Source organism: Rutidosis leptorrhynchoides, chromosome 11 (genome assembly GCF_046630445.1).
Source record: "Rutidosis leptorrhynchoides isolate AG116_Rl617_1_P2 chromosome 11, CSIRO_AGI_Rlap_v1, whole genome shotgun sequence".
NCBI classification, from domain to species: Eukaryota; Viridiplantae; Streptophyta; class Magnoliopsida; order Asterales; family Asteraceae; genus Rutidosis; species Rutidosis leptorrhynchoides.
This window is the reverse complement of record NC_092343.1, coordinates 310,750,029-310,758,730: the sequence shown is the minus strand read 5'-3', so window position 1 is coordinate 310,758,730 and position 8,702 is coordinate 310,750,029.

Genomic DNA, 8,702 nt, shown 5'->3' with positions numbered 1-8,702 from the left:
GGGTCCACGATGGTGGAGGTGATGAAGAAGGTGGTGGCACGGTTGCAGGTTTAAATAGAAACAGAAAACGAGCCCAAATATAAAGATGATGGTGGTGGTGTTTGGCTTACGATGGTGGTCTGAGGTGGAGATCAACGAGGAAGAAGGTGGAAGTGATGGTGGTTCAAGACGGTTCTAGGGTGGTTCGTGGTGTTGATCGAATATAAAGGAAAAACAAACGATACTAGTTTGCAAGTTTTGTGGGTTGTCGAGCTTCAAAACATAAAATGAAAGTAGTAGCTAGTTTGTTGATCAATGTTGATAATTGTGGTTTATGGGTTTAAGGTCGTCTTAGGCTTGTTCGATTGTAGCGACAACAGAAAACACATATAGTATTAGCTGTGAGTTTAGGTGGTGGGTTTAAAGTGGTGCTTTAGTTTGGTGGTGATGATGATAGTTGTCACGAAAAACAAATCACAAAGTTGAGGGTGGTTGATATGGGTGGACTTGGGTGATGGCGGATCATGGTCGAGGGTGTTCTTGGGTGTTTGATGGAAACAGAAAATAAAATAGATAGATAGATGGTTGGTGTTTCTTTCTCGCAGTATATGTATGTATATATATAATATAGATTATAATAAAGGAACACAAATAGTGATCATAATTGATATTTAACATTCACGGTGATTGATTAATTGAAACAAGTGGGATGATAATTAAGAAAAAGCAAACATAGTACCAATCATCTATCAATTAACAATAGTTAGCAACCAACGTTTTGTATTATATTACCGACAGTTTTTCATGGACTGAATTTCTTACTCCGTTGTCAAACAGTGACGGATAAGAGTATTCGGAAAAATCCTAAATTTTTACATTAATTATATTTATTTATTTTAGTCATTATTTTATAATTAGGGTCATTAATTGTTTTAAAATTATTAAATAATAATTAAATCAACTGTCCGCGCTCGATCTCAGGTAAAATATAAAAAAAATTTAAAATTTAATAACAAGATCCTAAATACATTTCTAGTAAGCCTATAATTTATATCACTCATTTTCGGATCACCGTGTATTTTAAAATAATATAAGTTTGAATTTAACTTACTTAATATCAATCGAAACATCAAACGAGTAATACAATCATTTAACATTTATTTTTAATATACTTTATATATGTGTGTATATATATATATATATATGTATTTTAATAATAATATTATATTTTATTTTTATTTTACATAGTTAATTAAAGCTTGTAATATTTTAAATTATACTTCAAATATATACATTTTTATACATATAAAATATATATGTATCTATTTACAAATAGTTGTTCGTGAATCGTCGGGAACAATCGAATGTCAAATGAATTCATGAAAACAGTTCAAAAATTTTGAGACTCAATCTAACAGACTTTTCTTATCGTGTCAAAAATATTAAATCGTATCGAGAGTTTGGTTTAAAATTAGTCGAAATTTTCCGGGTCGTCACAGTACCTACCCGCTAAAGAAATTTTGTCCCGAAATTTGAGTAAGGTCGTCATGGCTAACGATAAAAATGTTTTCATGACGAATATAAGTTGATAAATAGAGTTTTATCATAATTGATTAATATAGATAAAGCGATTTGATTATGTGAAGCGTATGAGTGAAGCTGTCACAAAAGATTGAAATATAGATTTAACTTTTGACGTAGTCACGATGGATTTTCGGAATTCAAGGAATTTAAAGAAAATCTACGTAATCTATATAAGATTTTTATTATTTGGAATTCATGGAAATTAGGATCCTCTTTGTTTAAGTGCGGTAATCTGTCTTGATTGCTATGTCTGATATTTCGCTATAAATGAACCTCTTTCGTTCCATTAATTTCACCACTACTTTATTTTCTTCCTCAATTCATACTTCCAAAACATCTGTTAAGATGCTCAATCCAGTATTGATTCTTGTTATTATATTGACCATATATACAGTCATTCTTTTTTTTTTATCTTTTACCAGAAGAATATTTTTACTTCTACCAAGCTCTTGGGGTTATAGTGTTCCTATTTCTCTCGTGTCTTTATATTGCTATATGCATTGATATACACGGTTTGTAATTTCTGTGCTTTTGTCAGGCTTTATATTTTCCCTTATATTTCGGAGTTTCATGCTTTTGTTTCTACTTCCAACTTCAAGCCAAGCGAATAATGGTCCAGAATTCGTAGGTACGAAGTTTTGAATGATCATAATATATTTAGTAGAAAGGAAGGGTAATAGCTTGATTTGATTTGTTAAATTACCAGAAGTTACGAAAAAGACAGAACCATCAAGAAAATATTTTCTTGATATGTTTAGAGATTAAGTAGAATGAAAGAGTTATGTAACATGGCACATGATGAGGGTGTGATCTGTGAACTATCATCACGTTCCATTAGAAATCTCAGCATGACTTACTGTAATATAATCATGTTGGCCTGACGTCATTATATTAGACTAACTCATGCTTCAATTCCCAACACTTCTCCAGAAATCATTCATAATTTAAACTCAAATTGTATAGAAGGATAGAAACTAAAACAGTTTCTTTTATGATGTAACACAGATAGCGCGAAGAGATAAATAATTTCGGACAAGAATAGCTATGAAAATATTCCTCAGAAATATCGAAGATATTTATGATGATATTTTGAAATTTCTAAGTTAGAAGGTTGATGAAGAAAATTCTTTCGCAAGGATTTCATCTAAATAAGGAGCAAGATATTTACTAAAGATTTCAGCAGATACTAAATCATCTGGATTCGTTAAGTACATGTTTAGTCTTTGTGATTTGTCCACAGTCTCCTTCATGGTTTACTCAATCCGTTTTTCAGTACCAATTTTTCTATTGAGTGTTTCCAACACTCCATTCTTATTATCAAGCTTTTGGCCATTAAGACCATCTATAGCTTTTGCTGCTTCATCAGCATTCTCAAGGTTAACGAATCTGAATCATTGGCTATCGATCCAAGGTGTTTTCAGAAATTCTGAAGGGTTTGAACGTAGATTGAAATCGTCAAGATACAAAAGATTGTTTAAGATGGAATCAAGTGGCAAACTTGAGGAATTATTTACTGTAGTAGGTGTAATTTATTAACAATATTTTAGGTCAAAATGTTGTAATTAATATTTCCTACTCTTTTAATACTTTTTAATTGTCTAAGGTTAGTAGTCCAATGTTAGTAGTCCAATAGTCCAATAGTTCAATATATAATTTAATTAATCAATACGTATCGTGACCCGTTGTATACATGTCTCAGACTCGATCAAAACCCGTGGTATATATATTATTTTAGAATCAACCTCGACCCATTATATGCTAACTCGAGCATTATCGCATATAGTGTCTTACGGTTATTCCAAAATAATATATATAGATGATGTCAATATGATATGTCAAAACATTGTATACGTGTCCCGATTTATCTGATGATATTTAAAATGCGTAAATAACAGTATTTAAATGTCGATAAATAAAGTGCGTAAAATAAATGACGATAAATAAAATTGCGAGTATTAAAATTGCGAGAAATAAATTGCGATAATTAAAATTGCGATAAATAAATTGACAATAAATAAAATGTAATAAGGAAATAGTCATAACGGTTATAGGAATAGTTAGCTAGGAACAGTTAGCTAGGAACAGTTAGCTAGGATTTGGTTAGTATAGATTTATAATTTTTCGTACTTAATTAATTGGTTACTAATCAATTTTATTTTATCCATTATTTTCTTCATTATGCCACTTGTCAAATCTTGACTTGGATTTTGATAGGCCAAAATCCGAATATGAAATTGAATTTGAATGAAAATAGTTGTTCTTCGGTGAACAAATACGTATATGTGTGGATTTGAACAGTATTGTTATTGACTGCTGAATCTGAATTGAAGAATGTACAGTGTAACTTATTAATGTGAAATCTAAATATTTCTCAGGTATTACCTACCCGTTAAAATATTTTCACCATTAACAGTTTGTACAAAAGAATTTTTAATTAAAGTCTTTATGAAAATATACTTACATATATATATTCTTCAGATGTAATTATGGATTTAATGAGTTAATATAACATTAAACTCATTTGATTTACCGTTAGAACTAGAATACATAATCTCTAAAACATTAGAAATTACATAATCGCCATGTCGAACGAAGATAAATGAGGTAGAGCGATACGTAGAACGAAGATAATCGATGTAGAACAAGATCTAGAACGAAGATTATGCTCGAGGTATAGTGATGTTATGCGAGGTGTATATGAAATAGTATTAATTTAAATACGAAATACGACGAAATATTACACAAGTTTTAATTATTTATTTACAAAATGGATATACCTAAACCTTGCTACAACACTATAGGTAGTGTACCTAATCGTAGAGTAGTATAGTTTTTAGTAAGTCCGATTCGTTCCACAGGGAGACGGTTACACTATATTTTTATATAATTACATTTGTACAAAAATATATAAATATATATATATATATAATAATATATAAAAGGGGGGTTTACCTTTTAATGACCGGTTTGTCGATTTTATATTTTAAACGAAGCGTAAAGTAAATTTAATTAACAAAATAAAATAAATAACAAAAAATATAAATGACGAATAATTAAAAGTGCGATGAAATATAAAATAAAATAATTATGCTTATTTAAACTTCCGTAATCATGATGTTTGATGTGTTGATTTTAGTTTTATGCCCATGGGTTAATTGTCCTTTGTCCTGGATTATTTAATATATCCGTCTGGTTTTTGTCCATAACAGTCCATCAGTCATAAATATAAAGTGCGAGTGTCCTCGTCAAATTATCCTTATACTCGAAGTCAAATATTCCAACTAATTGGGGACTTAAACTGTAACAAGGTTTTAATACTTTGTTTAATAATTACACCAGGTTATCGACTGCGTGTAACCCAAGGTTTTAATACTTTGTTATCAATTATGCCAAGTGTCCTTGTACATAATTTCACCCCTGTTTTAATAATTCTAGTGACTATTAATCCATTCCCGTGTCCGGTTAAATGAACTATTATTCGTACATATAAATTCCCCGCCCATCGTGTCCGATCGAGTGTATATGGTTATTTATAGGGACGTCCAATTGTAAATCTTTATATTAAAATTAAGAAACTATCATTTAGTTAAACAAATATAAAGCCCATTAATAGCCCATAGTCTAATTTCCACAAGTGTCGTTCTTTTGTCCAAACCCCAATTATGGTACAAAGCCCAATTACCCCGTCTTTAATATTTAGTCCAACATCATGATTACTTTGGCTCAAATAAGCATAATAATAACTTAAGTACGAGACATTAATTTAAAAAGGAGAACATAACTTACATTGAGTATTTATCGCGTAGTATTACACGGACAGAATTTCGACTTCAAAAACCCTTAAAATAACCTTTACATAACCCGAACTAATCTAATATAAAACTACCCTATATATATATATATATATATATATATATATATATATATATATATATATATTTATTATATATTTATTTATTATATCTTACAGAGTATTATTATTATTGTGTAAAAATATCGACAGAATGCTCGAGCTTTTATAGGCCATTTCTGAATTTTGCAGCTCCGCGAGTCGCGGCATTTTAAGCCTTCAAACTCCGCGTTTATTTTATATCGTGTACTTTGCGTTTTGTAACTTGTACTCTTGTAATTTTTAGACGTTTCTCATCATTAAATTGAACCACTTGGATTGTATCTTGTACATTTGAGCTTTTTGGACGTTTTTGTCTTCAAATCTTCGTTTTCGCCTTTTTGTCTTCGCACTTATTTATTTAAACGAATATTACTTGAAAATAGAACAATTGCAACTGAAAACTTTACATATCAGAAGGATATTGCTACTAAATATATGTTCATTTGGAGCACTATCAAATATCCCCACACTTGAACGTTGCTTGTCCTCAAGCAATACATAACTTGAAATAATATAATACATCACACAAATCACTTCTTTATTCTTCACACTTTGTACATCAGTGATTTTGATATGGCGGTATGAATAATGGTAGTAACGATGTGGTTTACAGTCCCACATGACTATGAAAATTTAGATCCTTAAGGAAATTGGATTTTTATGAAAACATTTGATCTTTTGAAAATTTATTCCAGCTTTTACCCTAGATAAGTTTTCCGGAATAACCCTTCACCGGTGTTTGCAAAATATTTTTGTGAGTTTTGTGAGTTTCAGATTTGAAAATTTTGGCTCAAAACTTATGGTTTTGTGTCACCCACTTACTAACCTTGTATTAGGAAAGCAACACGTCCAGTTTACTTGTCCCGTATATTACCTTTCGGTAAACTACCGTCCGGTTGTAAAGGAAAGCGATGAACAAGCAACTGTTAAGGCAATGTCCCGTGACTTGCTTTTGATTATGGTCTATAAACGTGTCAGATGCTAGTACTATCCTTTGTAGGAGCAATAGTAAAGATCATCCTATGATTTTTCGGTCTGGCACAAGGTCCTGTCTTCGACCATGCTATGCAACCACCGTTCTTACGGTTGACACCCGATTTGGTTCAGGTGACCTAATGAATTTCAGGTGAATTCCTAGGATTTTACGTTCAATGGTAATGAACGCATTGAAAATAGGTTTTCAGAAAACAAATCGGTTTTAATTTTGATCAAAATATTTTCTCGTTCAAGCTCGAGTTTAGATATCATTGAATTCCATGAGTTTGTAATTCTCAATCTTTAAGGTCAATCTCAAGGATTGAGTAATATCAGGCTTAAAAGCTGATTTTTAATCTTTAAGGAGATTATCCTTTCTGGAGATCTGATTCATTAGTCTTATCAAGCTAATTTGCACGGTGCCCCCCCATTGTACGAGATAAATCCTTCTCATGATTAGGATAAATCTGACCACTTGGCGACCCTGTTTGATGCTGAGGTCCGTGGATTTCCTGCTGATTTTAGTGATGACTTTTCTAGATTTTTCGTCAACCTATAGCTGGTCTGGACGACAACTTCTTGACCTAAATCAAGAAGCGCGTGTCTTTTTCAGAAGACTTTACTTCCTTTTAATGATGGAATTGATTCATCGTGTAGATCCATCTTTTCTTTTCTTTCATCGGGTAAAATAGTTAACTTAGTCCAAAACAAAAGCACCTGCAATAAACTTTACAGAAACATGTGCTAGATAGTTTTTAATTGAATAACTAGGTACATTCTCCCTTAGTTTCTTTCTTTGCCTTTTTATTCTCCTTTATTCCATTTTAAATGAATTTTATCATTTTAGGGTGTTTCTCAATTTATGTCCTTTCCGAGGTAACGATAATTTCGGGATTAACACCTAGTTTTCACCGTTCATAAATATATATAAACATGATTTTAAATTCATTTAGTTGAAAATTTTTCAAATTTTCATAAAATTTGGCAAATAAACCAAGTATAAACCCGAGAGAATTTATAACTGTTCCCCACACTTGAGATCATGCAATGTCCTCATTTGCATGAAATCAGACTCTAATTATAAATTCATGAGGGTGATTAGTGTAGAAAAGTGATTGAAAATACCCAGTTTGTAATTACAAAGCTCGTCGAATGATAGATGGCGCGCCTCATCGTTCATTCCTTCTTGTTTTATCACACATGCTTTTTTTTTCAAAAATGGCTGCTTTTCTGAACTGTTTACTAATATTTGAAAAAGCGTCTTTTACCCTAATCATGCATTTTTATTAACGAGTTATGCATTAACCCGAACCCCTAATTTAACATTAAGTGGGGTTAGACTTCCCCACACTTAGCTGATGACATGTGAAGTCGGTAGAATAAGTTCCACGAATTAGAATAGTGAGCCAGTTATTTACATCTCGGGTGGTGTATAATATTTCAATGGGTTTAAAGTTTAGACTCTCCCGATCGTCACTACTTAATTCTTTTTTAAGTGTAGCTTTTAGTAAATGGATATGTCTCTTTTCTGGTTCTTGGTCAAATGGATCGATATACATCGACATACATATTATAGGGCGGACAATTCCTAACATTTCCTTCCGTTCATTCTCGGGATCAAAGGTTTCACCTCTATTACCCAATTGGGTGAAATTCGAGGTGTCATTATCTATTACAGCTAGTAGTTCATTTCCGGTGGATGACTCGTCTATTGAGAATATTGGGTTGGAAGGTTGTGGAATGGTGAATTTCGGGATCAAAGCAAATTCTTCTTCATTAATGGTACTTATTGGTCTCACCATTTTGGTCTCAGGTGTAAAATTTTCAACGTTATCGTTTTCCCAAGAGTACCAATTTGTCACCCTTACTTCTTCTTCATTCATTGATGGATCGATGATTTTGTCGGTAGAGGCTAATGTGTTGATATGTTGTGAAATTGGTAAAACTGAATAAAAAGTATCATCGGGATAGTTGGTGATTTCGGAGCTCTCGAATTCATCAAAATTCGATGATATAAAATTTTCTTGCACAATACTCCTCAGATCAACAGGTGTGTAATCTGATAGGGTTTCAGCTTGCCGATTTACAAACTCTCTCATTTGTTCATTTTGAGCATCAAGTTCTTCGAGTTTGATTTTCATATAATCTAAAGAATTTTCAGGCACATAATTTTTCTCGTCTTCTGGTTGTTGAGTTTGGATATATTCTTGTGAATAATCCCAATTAGAATTGTATTCCTCATAATCGTTCCATTCAGGTTCCATGGGTGCAT